Source organism: Suncus etruscus, chromosome 1, assembly GCF_024139225.1.
Source record: "Suncus etruscus isolate mSunEtr1 chromosome 1, mSunEtr1.pri.cur, whole genome shotgun sequence".
NCBI classification, from domain to species: domain Eukaryota; kingdom Metazoa; phylum Chordata; class Mammalia; order Eulipotyphla; family Soricidae; genus Suncus; species Suncus etruscus.
In genome coordinates this window covers 111,402,917-111,418,299 of record NC_064848.1, presented here as the reverse complement: position 1 = coordinate 111,418,299, position 15,383 = coordinate 111,402,917, and the positions used below count along the sequence as shown (strand labels likewise).

At 40.6% G+C, this 15,383-nt stretch overlaps 1 non-coding gene and 1 pseudogene across 1 annotated transcript; both read left to right on the top strand.

The window, feature by feature from the left end:
- The first annotated feature begins 5,782 nt into the window (after window positions 1-5,782).
- Window positions 5,783-5,889, top strand: LOC126027047 (U6 spliceosomal RNA). Its single transcript, XR_007502188.1, has one exon. It is a non-coding gene; the product is annotated as a U6 spliceosomal RNA (small nuclear RNA).
- Window positions 5,890-10,927: 5,038 nt separating this feature from the next.
- Window positions 10,928-15,175, top strand: LOC126013947 (60S ribosomal protein L32-like; annotated as a pseudogene).
- Window positions 15,176-15,383: the final 208 nt, after the last annotated feature.

The following is a 15,383-nucleotide window of genomic DNA, read 5'->3' as shown; positions in this document are numbered from 1 at the left end:
ATGTTGCTTTTGAGCACAAAGCCAGAAATAGCCCCTGCGCAGTGCTGGGTATGGCCCAAACATCCCTGCCAAAATGTGATTAGAGAGATAGTTCAGCAAGCTAGAACATATGCTTTGTATGCAGGAGGTCTAACTTAGATCCCCAGAACTACATAAGGTCGCCTGAGCACCACTAGGAGTGACCCCTCAGCACCAAGAGAATAGACCCTGAGCACCACAAAAGTAAAACCAATGAAACAACTCACCAAATGGTAAGCTTCAGATTTGTACAAGCCATCTGTTACCCAAAGCATTATACAGAGTCAATGCAAACCATATTAAATTCCCAGTGGAATTCTTCAAGAAATTAGAATAAATGTGTTAAAATTCCTATAGAATCAAAAACCTTCCCAAATAGACAAAGCCATTCTGAGAGAGAGAAAAAAAAATAGATAGGAGGCACTGCATTTTCTGACATAAAATTGTATTATAAAGACATAGAATAAAATTAGTTTGGTTCTAGAAATCAAAATATACTTTTATAATAGGGTAAAAATGAGAGGCTGGAACCATCGTCAGTTAATTAATGATAAAGGAACTGGAAAGATAGAATAGCAGGTATATAGATTGTATAGCAAGTATAGCTTGCCTAGCACACAGATAAATCTGGTTCTATCCCCAGAACTGCATTTATTCCCCTAAGCACCACCAGGTGCTCCATCCCTGAGTTTATAGCCAGAAATAAGCCTGAACACAGCCATGAATGACCCAAAAACCAAATAAATTAATAAATAAATAATAGTAATGACAATGAAGTTGCATGTATTAATTAAGAAAGCAAAATTTCCTCAAGTACAAGGTAAGGCAAACACCTCACACTCTCTCCATACTCTCTCCAGACTATGTCATTTTTGAGAGGGGGTTGGTGGGGCCACACCCAGTGGTGCTCAGGAGTTACTCCTGACTCTGCACTCAGAAATTATTCTGGGCAAGCTCAAGAGACCAAATGGGATGCTTGGAATCCCAGGTGCGCTGCGTGCCACCCTACCTTGCTTTGGTCCCAGGACCATTTCTTGAGGAAATGGTTTGGGGAGTAAACCTGGTACTCTGAATGCCACTGAGATGGTCCGTGTTGTTTTAATTATAAAATATAAAGTCTAAAGTCCTAGTGTTGATGTGAGGCTTTTCTCAGTATGGAGCTTTTACCCCTTCTGCCGGCAGGTCTGGAGAAGGGTTGTAGCAGCAAGGCAGCAGATCCCTGTATAAATATTTAAAAATATGTTTTTTTTTTTTTGTTTTTTGTTTTTGGGCCACACCCGTTTGACGCTCAGGGGTTACTCCTGGCTATGAGCTCAGAAATCGCCCCTGGCTTGGGGAGACCATATGGGACGCCAGGGGATCGAACCGCGGTCCGTCCTACGCTAGCGCTTGTAAGGCAGACACCTTACCTCTAGCGCCACCTTCCCGGCCCCTAAAAATATGTTTTAAAAAGAGAGAGAGAGACATGAGTAAAATCTTGCTTTATACTACAATGTGTATAGAGCTGAAGGATAATAAGTAAAATGTCAGAGGATAAATGCTAAGTGATCTCACTTACATGTCATATGTAAGAAATAGAGTGAGGGAATAGTCAGTACCCGGTGATAATAAATCCTTGGTCTTTGACTACAGAACTGAGATAAGTAAACCCTGGGAACAGGAGTTGGTTGGTGACAGGTAGAAGTGTTCTAGACAGTAGAGATAGGTCAGTGGTGAAGATTCTTGGGCACTTTGGTTGTGTTGGAGATGTAGTAGCTTTGTTCACTGAAAGTGGAAACATTAGCACTATCATAACCATATTACCTCAATTACAATATAATTAACACATTTTTAGAATTGAAAATAAAAAATGCATTTCTTCAATGGTCAATGTCCATATGAATCTGCAGGACCAAGAACAATAATAACAACAAAGGTTTGTAGACACACACATATATGTTATATGTACATATTATTGAAAACCAAGAGAGACTATTAACCAGGGTATAAGTTAATTTTATGACATGCAAACAGATTCTTGAGATAAAATACAGAGAGGCCAGAGCGATAGCACAGCAGGTAGAGTATTAGCCTTGCATGCAGTCAACCCATGTTCAATCCTCAGCATCCCATATGGTCTCCCAAGCCCACCAGGAGTTATTACCAAGTGTAGAACCAGGAGTAACCCAAGTGCTGCCAGGTGTGACTCAAAAAATAAAGAAACAAAAAATTAAAATTAGAGATAGGGATATTGCTCAGTGGTAAAACACATGATTCACATACATGAAGCCCTAAGTTTTTTGTTTGACTTTATATTGAGGAATCATGATTTACAATCTTAATTTTGTTTTAAGTTTATTGCACTACACACACCACAAAAGCATCAATGTCTTTCTACCATAGTGTCACTGTCTCATGGTCGCTTTATTCTCTCACCCAGCCCCCTTTAATTTTTCAGACTCAGTTCACAGTTCTGTTGTCAGTGTCAGGCTTCATTTCCAATGGACAGTGACTATTTTCTTACTTTGTTTCCTTATATTCTCATATGAGCAAGATCATCTGGTACTTATCCTTTTCTTTCTGACTCACTTTACTTATTATGACACCTCCAGTTTATCTATAGTAGAGGAAATGGTATAAATAGTAAAATTCAATTTATCAATTCTCATAGCTGAGTAGTATTCCATTGTTTGTGAATCTTATAATTTCTCTATCTGAGGTCTTGGGGTTTTGTTTGTTTACTATTTGTGGTAATTAGATGACATGGTTACCTAGCATTAAAAATTTGACTGAGTGCGTAGCCAGGAGTAACCCCTGAGCATCACCAGGTGTGGGGGGGAAAAAGAGGAAAAAAAGCTAATAGAAAGCATACCTTCTCATGTTAATCAGTTCTATAAAAAGCAAAATGTTCAATCTTGAACTCCAGACAATCATGATAGTGATATTTCTGTACATATATTTTCAGATTCTGAATTAAGCACTTCAGAGATATTTTATGTACTATTTGACTACTTAAAATCAAAATAATTGCAACATAAAACCAGCACATTTACCTGGGTTTTAGTCTACCAAAATGGTAATCAAGGTCCTAGAACAAAAGCACAGCAGGTAGGGTATTTGCTTTGTACGTGGTCAACCCAGGTTTGATCCTTGGCATCCCATAGCTCCATGTCCACCAGGAGTAATTCCTGAATATCCATGAGCACTGCCCTGTATTGCCCCAAAACAACCAAGATGGTAATCAAACTAAATGTGACTAGAAACTGCATTTCATAAACAAAGAGAAAAGCAGAAAGATTCCATTGTAGCACTGAGGTTGGTGAAGGAAAGATGTGATATCAAAATCAAAGCAATAATGCTATGGGACCTGAGCTAAAGATATCGCTGTTAGTGGGATACACACCTGTCCATAATGAAGTATTTGCTTAGTGCCTTTCTCAAAATAGATTTTCTTTGAGCTTCAATCCTGAACTGTGCTGTGTCCTTGAGGACATCCCAGATGGCCTACTTTCACTTGTGAATCCCAGACTAAATACTAATCTTTTCCCTCACCTGTTAGAGGACAGTTTAAATTCGCCTTATTGATTGTGTAACTAGATGTGCATTAATACATATTTTACAGTCCCTGGCCTCTGAGAGCATGAGAAGCATCCGAAGAATGAAATCAATGCAGAGTAATGCTGGTCAGGGGTTATGTTTTAAATTACTAGTGCAACATTAGTTGAGTTTCTAGTTTTCAGATTCTCTGTGCCACAAAGAAGAAAATCACATGCAATATTGAACCATGTTGTATGCAGTCTTTGAACATAATAAATCTGAAATCAATGGGCTTAATCAATTTAACACATTTCCATCCCTTTTCTAAGATGGAAATTCAGAATCCTACTACTGCCACCTTGACTACAATCCTACTTTACACGTTAGAATATTTCCAAAGATAAAAGCAAATTGTAACATACTTAATTTATTTTAATATAAATTCTTTAAAATTGTTCTTAGTGAAAACAACAGTGTCAAAAAAGAAAAGAGAGATAAAGAGAGAGAGAGAGAAGTGAAATGCTTGCCCCTGAGGCAGGCGGGGGAGGGTGGGTTGGACTGAAACTGGAGACATTAATGGTGGGAAATGTGTACTGATACATTCTATGACTGAAACTCAAACATGAAAAAATTTGTAACTATGGTGTTTAAATAAATAAAGTAATAATTTTAAAAAACTGGGGATAAGGATAAACAGAATATTTTTCAAAAACAAAATACAGATGGCTGAAAAATGCTCCATGTTATCAGGGAGATAAAAATAAAAACTACAATGTGATATTATCTCACACCACAGAGACTGTCATACATCAAGAAGAACAAAAACAACCAGTGCTGGTTCGAATGTGGGGAGAAAGGGACTTTCATTCACTGCTAGTGGGAATATAGACTGGTCCAGCCTATTTGGAAAACAATACGATCATTCCTCAAAAAATCTAGAAAGTTAGCTTCCATTTGACCCTACAATACACTTCCTGGGAATATACCTATGGGCCCAAAAACAATGCAGAAAAGGCATCTGCACTCCTATGTTCTTTGTAGCACTACTCATAATGGATAGAATCAGGACAGAACCCAAGTGCCCAATAATAGATGAGTAGCTGAAAAAAAAAAGGTGATACATCTATAAAATGGTACACTATGAAGCTGTTACGTGAAATGAAATTTATTTACACCTGGTTAGATGTGGAGAGTATCATACTGAGTGAAGTGAGCCAGAGAAAGTGGGTCAGACATAAAGGAATCACACTTAGCTGCAGAACATAAAAAAATACCAACAATACTATAGAATATTATCTAAAGACACTGGAAATATTGTGTGGGGTAGCTAAATATACGTAGCACACACCCTGCTTTCCCCAAATCAGAGACTTTGCCCTAGCTTCTTCTTCCCTTTATCTACCCCTTTTGGGATATAAAAATCCATCTAGGCTTGATTAGCGTTAGATAAGTACCTTTGTTAACTAGGGCCTGCCCCTCCAGGTGAATTAAGTCTTCAATCAAATCTTTCGGAGAGGACAGTTGGCAGCTTTCAGACCTCAAGGCTGGAAGCCCCTGACCCCATGCTTTTTAAGACAGTCTTGTTTTTCTTTATTTTTTGTTTGTTTTTGGTTTTGGGGTCACACCCAGCAGCTCTCAGATGTTACTCCAGGCTCTGCACTCAGAAATCGCTCCTGGCAGGCACGGGACCATATGAGATGCTGGGATTCAAACCACCTTTGGTCCTGGGTCAGCAGCTTGCAAGGCAAATGCCCTACCTCTGTCTTGTTTTTCTTAATACTTGCAGCATCCCTGCTTCAGACCTGTTTACCCAGGAATGGATTATGGCATTGGAGCCACTACAGTGTGGGAAATGCAGTGAAGACAGTAACAGGACCACAATAATAATAATAGTTGGAAAAGATCATTCTCCACAAGAAGTAGGAATTGAAAGGAAGTAAAGTGATACCACTTCAGTAACAATACTGTAAACCACAATGACTAAAAAGGAAAAAGGAGAAAAGGAGGGGCGGAGAGATAGCACAGCAGTAGGACATTTGCTTTTCATACGACTAGGAGGGACCCAGGAGGAACCCTGTTAGATTACTGGCATTCCATATAGTCCCCCAGCCTGCCAGGGGCGAGTTCTGAGTGCAGAGCCAGGTGTAACCCTTGGGCTGGGTTTGGCCCAAAAACCAATCAATTAATCAATCAATAAATAAAATTTTTAAATAATAAAAATTTTAAAAAAGAGAAAAGAGAGAAAGTGGTGTTCGCTTCAGCAGCACATATACTAAAATTGGAACGATACAGAGAAGATTAGCATGGCCCCTGCGCAAGGATGACACGCAAATTCGTGAAGGAAAGAGAGAAAGTGAGAGAGAAGAAATGTGTCTGCCATAAAATCAAGCTGCGGGTAGGAGTGGGATGAAAGGAGAGTAACTGGAGTATTTGGTAGTGGAAAATGAACAATGGTAAAAGTTTGGGTATTGGAACATTGTATGATTAAAACTCAGTTATCAGGGCTGGAGAGATAGCATAGAGGTAGGGCATTTGCCTTGCATGCAGAAGAATGGTGGTTTGACTCCCGACATCCCATATAGTCCCCAGAGGCTGCTAAGAACAATTTCTTTCTTTCTTTTTGGTTTTTGGGCCACACCCAGCATTGCTCAGGGGTTACTCCTGGCTATCTGCTCAGAAATAGCTCCTGGCAGGCACGGGGGGACCATATGGGACACCGGGATTCGAACCAACCACCTTAGGTCCTGGATCGGCTGCTTGCAAGGCAAACGCCACTGTGCTATTTCTCCGGGCTCTGCTAGGAACAATTTCTAAGTTCAGAGCCAGAAGTAAACCCTGAGCAAAACCAAAAACAAAAACTCAGCTATCAACAACTTTTTAACTCTGTATCTCATGGTGATTTAAATAACAAATAAATTTAAAATATCTCATTAGAAAGCTGTTTTAATTAAATAATTTCTTTTCTTTTTATCCATGACCTTTTTAGGGGGATAGAGGGTAGAGATAGGACATCAAACTGAGGGCCTCATGCATGCAAGGCTTGTGCTTTACCTGAGTTACAATCTTATCCCTATTTTTTATTATCAAAATTTGTAAGATGTATTATAAAATATATGATTCTGCAAAAGAGTATTAACCATCCATCAGTTCAGAGAGCCTATGCTGGCTTCCTATTCTGTCAAATCTCTTCCTAGTACATATTCATTGAACTAGGCATTTCTTCTTTGTAAGGTTTATCATCTTTACTCCTTAGTAAGAACAGTTGAAAAGGAATAACCAAATGAACACATGAACAGAATTCAAGTTTACCTAGAGCTGTTGCCATACATTTTCCAAATTAGGAGAGTGTGGGGTGATGCAATAGAAATAACTGAGAATACTTTACCGGGAGAGGTGTGTGTGTGTGGGGGGGGGGGGGAACCAAAGGGAGAGGATCTGACAGCTGTTTTCAAATGTCTGAAGAACTATTAAGCTGAAGAAAGATTAGATATATTCCACATAGCTCCAGAACACAGACAAACAGGGTGAAAGTCCAGCTTGGTAGCTTCAGTAGGGTAAGAGGAAGTGAACTAGCAACAATGGGACCTGCCCAGATATGAAGAGGGCTGTGGGTGGAGGAGGTGAGTACTCAAACAAAGGCCAGAAAAACACCTGTCAAGGGTGTTGTCAGGGAAATTTCTTTTCTTTTAGAAATTGTCAGCCATTTGCACCTTTCCATGTTTCCAAGGTCTGAGAGGTTCTTAAATGCAAAATTGAATTTGATCTGAACTGACCTTCAGACAAACATGACTTCTTACTCTGGTGATGCTTGACAAACACCAGTGCCTTCAGAAAGACATCTGCAGTTGTGGGTGGCCATTGGTGCGAGTTAAGAGGGCTGGGAAAGCCAGCATTCCACTAGTGGGAGGAATGTGCAGCTGCCGTGATGACTAAACAGCAGGGAACACTCCAGAGCAGAAGGGACTGATTGTAGGACCAGGCCCTAATATCCAGCAGACTGTCCCTTTTCTTCATTGCTGCCCCACAGCATGTACACACACACACACACACACACACACACACACACACACAGTTCTACTGAGAAGCTGCTGAGAGCTGTCCTTACTCCTGCTGTTTAAGCTCCCCTTGTGCTGAAGGGTAAGCACCTTATCAGCTCCTCCTGGAGCCATTTGTGAAAGAAATACTGAGAGAGAAGACAACAAGTCATATTTAAACACACTTATCAATCCTAAATTCACAGAAACAACAACCTTGAAAATCTAAATCTGTTGAAAAGTAAGACCCCTGATCTGAAAACTAAGGTCAAAGGACACCAAAATATGGATATGGATGAAGGTGAGCTTGCAAAAATGTTGTTCTTTTTATTTTTATCATGCCTAAACCAGTTATTTTCCTGTGAATTTGTGCAATATGAGTGCCAAGCTGTTTGGATATGTTAGAATACAGCCTATTTTCTGAATAACTCAATTCAGTAAATATATGGTAATGTTATCATTTCAGGATAATGTGTCGTTTATAAATCAAACCCCATCCCTTCCTCCCTTCTTTACTTTTTTTTTAATAATGGGCCAACCTGATAGTACTGCTGGTTACTCACAGCTTTCTGCGCAGGGGAATAGTATTTAGCAGTGCTCAGGAAACAATGTGGTGATAGGGATCAAACCCAGAGATCTTGTATGAAAGGTATGCACTTAGCTCACTGCTTTATTTCTCAGTCCCATTTATTCTTCTGTATATAATTTGGTAACCAATCATCAAATACTTATTAAGAATTTTCTATGTGGAGCCAGAAGCTTCAACAGGCAATACGGGGAACAGCATGGCTCCATGCTGAAGGCTTTTTGGACAAACTAAGGGGGAAATGCGGCCTCTGGCTGTCCCCCACAGCCTTCTCTCTCCTTCATCCCGGACCCCAGGGTTACCTCTGGCCGCTTGCCCCGGGTGCCAGCAAGGTGGATGCCAGCGAACAGTTTAGAGGGGCACCAGGCCTCCCTCATCCTGCACCCAGGGGGAGGGGACTGGTGAATTTCTGGCTTTCAGCATAATTAAGGATCCAAACACCTCTCTGGGAGCCGGAAGTTTTAGCAAGCAACACAGGGAACAACATGGGCTCCATGCTATAGGCTTTTTCGCTAAGCTTAGGGGAAGATGCTGCCTCCGGCTGCCCCCCACAGCCTTCTCTCTCCTTCACCAGATGTGTGGATTGGGGGAGGGGACGGGTGAACTTTCCTTCCCACTAATCCTCATTCACAAACCGTTCGGGGGCTATTGTCCCTGCAGGTAAAATTTATGTAGATTTATAGGATATCATATAGTTTAATACACTTTGCATTATACAGTATAGATAGTTAAATAGTATATCAGATGTGTTCATCTATGTCTATGTTGTATTATTCCCTTCCCCCATTGGCTCACCACCTTACATTTCTAGTCCTTTACACTCAATCCCACTGTCTATTACTCCACATGTAACCATTTTTACCCTCAGCTCTTCTCTCCTTATGATTATCATCCTCTCTTAAGCTAATTGCCAGACAGCTCCCAAAATGAAAAAATAGACTCTCAGCCTGAGAAGAAACCAAAACTCTGTTCCTATCAATTTATTAACAACAAACTCCTATCCTCCAACTCCCTTCACTGGGTACCTGTGCTTGCTACTATAATCTGTTTCCTCGAGATGCCCCCACTCAAAGACATTTCCTAATACAGGAGTGCTGGGAGTTGTTTACAGACTCCAGGTGGCCAAATCACAGACCAAAGTGGTGTTCTGGAAACAACACCCTTCTTCCCCTCCCCAACTATTTCTAAAACATAAAAGCAACATGTGTATCTCCTTTGTATATTTTAGATGTATTCCCTTAACATCTATAACTCCTTTTGAAAAACCTCTTATATGGTGACAATTTTGCCCACCGGTTTTTTGTTTGTTCGCTTTTCCCCCTTTGAGATCTGTTCAATAAGCAATGCTGGTAGAAGAGTATCTCTGTATAGAATTCATGTTTGAACCAAGTAGTTATGGGGAATGTTGGACTTTATTCATCGGACCAAGATGCACATTAAAATGGGAAAATATTACATATGCAAACAAGTCCTTATCTAATAAAGATGGGAACATGAATTTTGTAATGCAGTTAGGCCTTATATCCTGAACATTAGCATAATGATTTGGCTTAGGCCTCAGAAGAATGGGCATTGCCCATACACCCCTGAACAATGAATACCATCTATGGAAACAACCACAATTGTCTATAATATTACCAGGATCCAAATCTCTACCAGGAAGACCTATCACTGCTCTGGCATTGACTTACTCAACACCCTGACAAAGAGTGCTCTCAACACCCAGACAACTCAGCAACAGCTTGCTTGCAGGGCAGATCGCTCCACATCTAATGGTGTGCTGAAACTAGAGGACGCTCCATATCAGCCTGACTTCGATGAAAGAAATACATAGAATCCAGAATCTTTAAATATAGGAACCTGATACCAACAACAACTAAAGTGTGAAAAAGTCTCACTGGGACCATGGAGAATGACTCAGGGGTTGGACAGACTGGTATGCCTGGAGCCCAGAGTCGGTCTTATGCCAATGAACTTCTGAGGTGAGGCCTCCTTGTATTCAGGCCGAGGAATTTTTTTTTCCATTTTCCCAATATTTTGCTGGGCCTATGTACACAATGGCAATCGCCACATTCATACCTTTACTGCTGTATTTTTTAACACTTATCCTTTAAGAAAGAAAATAACAGCTTACTGAACTTAAAAAAAAATAACTATAGGGCCCGGAGAGATAGCACAGCAGTGTTTGCCTTGCAAGCAGCCGATCCAGGACCTAAGGTGGTTGGTTCGAATCCTGGTGTCCCATATGGTCCCCCGTGCCTGCCAGGAGCTATTTCTGAGCAGACAGCCAGGAGTAACCCCTGAGCAATGCCGGGTGTGGCCCCAAAACAGAAAAACAAACAAACAAACAAAACTATAGTAGAATGACTGTCTTGAATATAGGCAGGGGGATGGGAAGGAGGGAGAGGGGCCCTGGGGGTGGGAATGCTGCACTGGTAAAGGGGGTGTACTGTTTGTGACTGAAACCCAACTATAATCATGTTTGTATTCATGGTGCTTAAATAAAAAATGTAATAAAAAAAAGAACTTTCTATGTGACATCACTATGCTAGGTACCAATTAAACATACTATGAAGATCATTGACAATGGAAGGAAAGGCTTTTCTGAAGAAAAGACAGTCCATTGAGAAATGAAGAAGTAAAACTTGGGCCTGAGGAGTAGTTCAAAGGGCGAGGGACTACTTGTTATGGGGGAGACAGGATTGATCCCTGGCAATGCACAGTCCCACATTCTCAGCAAAGGTGTGCCCCCAAAATGCTGGAGTAAGAAATAATGCCGTTCTTTCAAGGAAAGGAAAAAGGGACCAGAGAGATACAGGGATTAAGGATTAAGGCCTTGTCCTTCCTTTGTGTTGCCAATAGAGGTGGCCACAATCTCCTGCTAGAAGTCACCAGAGTGACCCTCAGATCCCTACTGAAGCCCAAGATTTTCTAAAAGAAGACCAAGAAGTTCATCAGGCACCAGTTCAATCTTTATGTCAAGTTTAAGAAGAACTGGCAGAAGTCCACAGTGTGCCAAAGATTCAAGGGCCAGATCTCAATACCCAGCATAGATTACAGAAGGAGGAGGAAGAAGAAGGAGGAGGAAGAGGAGGAGGAGGAGAAGGAGAAGAACAAGAAGAACAAGAACAAGAAGAGGAGGAGGGGGAAAGAAGAAGAGGAGGAGGAGAAGGAGAAGAAGGAGAGGAGGAGGAGAAGAAAGAGGAGAAGAGGAGGAGAAGAAGAAAGAAGAAGGGGAGGAGGAGAAAAGCAGGAGAAGAAAAGGAGGAGAAGAAAAAGAGGGGGAGGAGGAAAAGAAGGAGGGGAGGAAAAGGAGACGAAGAAGAAGAAGAAAGAGAAGAGGGGGAGGAGAAGGGAAAGGAGAAGTAGAGGAGGAGAAGGAGGAGGAGAGGAAGAAGAAGAGGGGGAGGGGAGGAAAAGGAGGAGATGAAGAAGAAAAGAAGGAAGAAGAAAGAGAAGAGGGGGAGGAGAAGGGAAAGGAGAAGTAGAGGAGAAGAAGAGAAGAAGAGAAAGAAGAGGAGGAGGAGGGGAGGGAAAGGAGAAGAAAAGAAGGCAGAAGAAGAAAAAGCAAGAGACGAGAAGGAGGAGGAAAGGGGGAGAAGAGGAGCAGGAGAAGAGGAGGAGGAGTAGGAGAGAAGAAGAAAGAAGAAAAAGAAGAGAGGAGGAGGAAAAGAAGAGGGGGAGAAGAAGGAGAGGAGGAGGAGAAGAAGAGGAGGAGGAGAAGAGAAGAGTGGAAGGGGGATGAAAAGAAGAAGAAAGAAGGCAGAAGAAGAAGAAGAAGAAGAAGAAGAAGAAGAAGAAGAAGAAGAAGAAGAAGAAAGAAGGCAGAAGAAGAAGAAAGAAGGCAGAAGAAGAAAGGAAGAAGAAGAAGGAAGAAGAAGAAGAAGAAAGGAAGAAGAAGAAGAAGAAAGGAAGAAAAAGAAGAAGAAGAAGAAGAAGAAAAGAAGAAGAAGAAGAAGAAGAAGAAGAAGAAGAAGAAGAAGAAGAAGAAGAAGAAGAAGAAGAAGAAGAAGAAGAAGAAGAAGAAAAGCAGGAGGAGGAGGGGGGAAGAGGAGGAGGAGGAGGAAGTGGCTTCTGGAAGTTCCTGGTCCACAATATCAAGGAAATGCTGCTCGTGTGCAACAAATCTTACTGTGCAGATATCACTCACAGTATTTCCTCTGAAAATCACAAAACAATTGTGAAAAGAGCATCCCAGCTGCCCATCAGAGTTACCATTCACAATGCTAGGCTAGGCTATGCAGTGAAGAGAACAAGTGGATAGTCCTTGGGTATAATATATTGCACTAATAAAGCCATACACTACAAAAAAAAATGAGGGGGGGGAGTGCTCTTGCCTAGTCCAACGCTGGTTTGATATCCAGTATCTCATACGGTCAGCTAAGAACAACCAGGAGTTGACCCCTGAGCACTAAACTGGGGTAAGCTGTGAGTATCACTAGATGTGGTACAAAAACAAAAACAAAAATAGAGGAAATATACTGCAAGAAAAGACGAAAGCCCCTGAGATAAGGCAAGGAAAGAATACAGCTTTAATTATTTATTTATTGATTGATTGATTGGTTTTTGGGCCACACCTGGTGACGCTCAGGGGTTACTCCTGGCTATGCGCTCAGAAGTCGCTCCTGGCTTGGGGGACCATATGGGACGCCAGGGGATCGAACCGCGGTCCATCCTAGGCTAGCGCAAGCAAGGCAGGCACCTTACCTCTAGTACCACTGCACCAGCCCCAGAATACAGCTTTAGAGCCTTAGAATGTTAGAGATTAGAGATTGAAGATTACTATAAGTGTGGTGGAAAATCCAAAATGAGAAGAATAATGAAATTAAAAATTTTAAGATAATTGTTCATAATGTCAGAATGTTAAATGAGATTATAATAATGGGTAGATGGTAATAGATTATACAGAAGCAAGATTTCTATCTCTTTCTTTCTAAAGTCTCCATTCACAAAAAAAAATTTGACAACTTCCAACTTGCATTCACATCAATATGGCATACTTAGAGTTACTTCTTTTAGACAATAATAAAGATTTAACATCCCACACATTTTTTGTTTATTATACAAATGTCACTCATGTAAATATACTAGTGTTAAATGAATGAAGATAGAAATCTTTCCTATTGAGCTGTCTAAATTCTAATTTGCATTAAGAATAAAGACAGATTACTGTTTTCAGGAGGAAAAAGTAAAAAATAAATCTGTTTTGGTGTAATGTTGTCTTCAAAACAGCATCTTTGCTTTGTCATCAGAGAGGAAATATACACTTTACTGAGGATGCTGAGATAGAAACATAGTCAGAATGAGACATTCTCCACTTGTGACTCTTTTTGTTTTTGATATTAGACTTCCTCCATACCATGGCAGGAACAGAGAACAAGTCCTACTTGATCATGCTCATCAAATTGAGGCATAGATTTCTGGCAAAAGTGGATATGTGAAACTGAATAATACAAAACAATGAAAAGTAATGTGTTCTTCTTTTACTGCTTGGAGAACAGAACTTGACAGTGTCAAACCACAGCATGGGAACTACATTTATGGGAACAAGGGTTGAAAATTGGTGTATGTTTATTTTAAAGGGACCCTCATGAAGCCATTCAACAATTCTTGGTCAACCCACTCAATTCAATGGTAGGTCCCGAGAATAGTCTGACTCCACAGTGCTTGGAAGCCATCAGGGCCTTACCTGGAGGGGTTTGGGTGCCTCTAGAATTACATCTGACAATACTCTGGGGACCACATGGTGCCAGGGATTGAACTATGAGCACACAGCCATTAGGCTGTATTTCCTTTCCTCTCCCCAACTAATTCCAGAGGAACTATTCTCACAGGTATACTATTTGCTTGTTTGTAAAGTGCTTTTGAGATGAAAAGTTGCTCTTTTATGGAATTCATATATTAATTTAAGAGAAGCAAACTTATAACATAACTTAAACATAACTTTTAGCCTCAGAGAGTTGTAGATAGAAAAGAGGAAAGAATGCTAGAAGAAAAAAGAAAAAAATAAATATCTTTAAACATGTTCTGTTTTTCTCTTTCCTTGCATTTAATATGTGGTTCTCCTACAGAGTTTGTTCAAACACAATTTATGTTTTAATATAATATAATGTAATGCTGGCCTCTAACCCCAGAATTTTCAATTTAGGAGTAAGACTTGGGAGTTTGAGTCTCTCACAGGTTCCTAGATTTTACTGATTCAGGGACCACACTCTGAGATCCACTGTGAAGAACAAAGGAAAAGACACCAAGGACAAAGCAGTTTGTCTTTGATTTTCATGTAGTACTCTCAGATGATCTCTGACTTGGTCCAGTTCAAACTAGATAACAGCCAAACCTCTCCTGTGTTCATCCTGCTTCCGTGGTGACACATAAGCCACTTCTCACATCCTCCAAGGAGTGAATCTGAGGGAGAGAGAGAAACAGGATGCGTGGAGATATCTTAGAGGCCACTGTTTTTTCCTAGGAAGACATGCATTACCTCAGGAACTATTTTATTTTTCAAATCTATCTTCTCTTGGACATGTGGTCTGATTTCTTTCTCCCTCATTTTCCTTTCTAATAACTATGTCAGGTTTTATCAATCCTTTTGCTTCCCGTTTCTGAAGGGTTGAAAGGAGCCAATTGTTGTAGCGGTGAGTCATCATGTGCAGTGGAAATGAAAAAAGCAACATCTTCAACATTGGCAAAACCACTAGAAAAACTCTCAGTTTGGACATATCCAAGTAAGACACCCAATTTGATCATTAAGTCACTGTATGTTAGGCCTATGTGAATCAAGAGTCTATCTAATCTGCATCCAAACAGGCACAGATGGAGTGACAGCTATGTTCAGTACAAGAATGGTACATAAATTCACCTTTTGATTTTACACAGTGCACGCATGGTTCTCTTGTGTTATATTCTTTCACACAGAGTCAGCTAGATCCATCTTTTAATGTTCACTCTTCCTTTCACTTCCAGTCCTCTTCATTTTGACCAGTCTTTGTCCATCATCATTGCATGTATTCAGTTCCTGTGATCTATGTCATCCCATCTTATTTTATCAGCATTTCTTTGCAGAGGTTTTATTTATTTATTTATTTATTTGTTTATTTATTTATTTTTGGGTTTTGGGCCACAGCCAGGAGATTATACAGGATTCTGGAGATAGAATTCTGGGAGGTCTAGCTACAGTGCCAAGAAACTGAGGCAGGCAGACAACTGGGCAACAGGATCCTCTTCGTGCC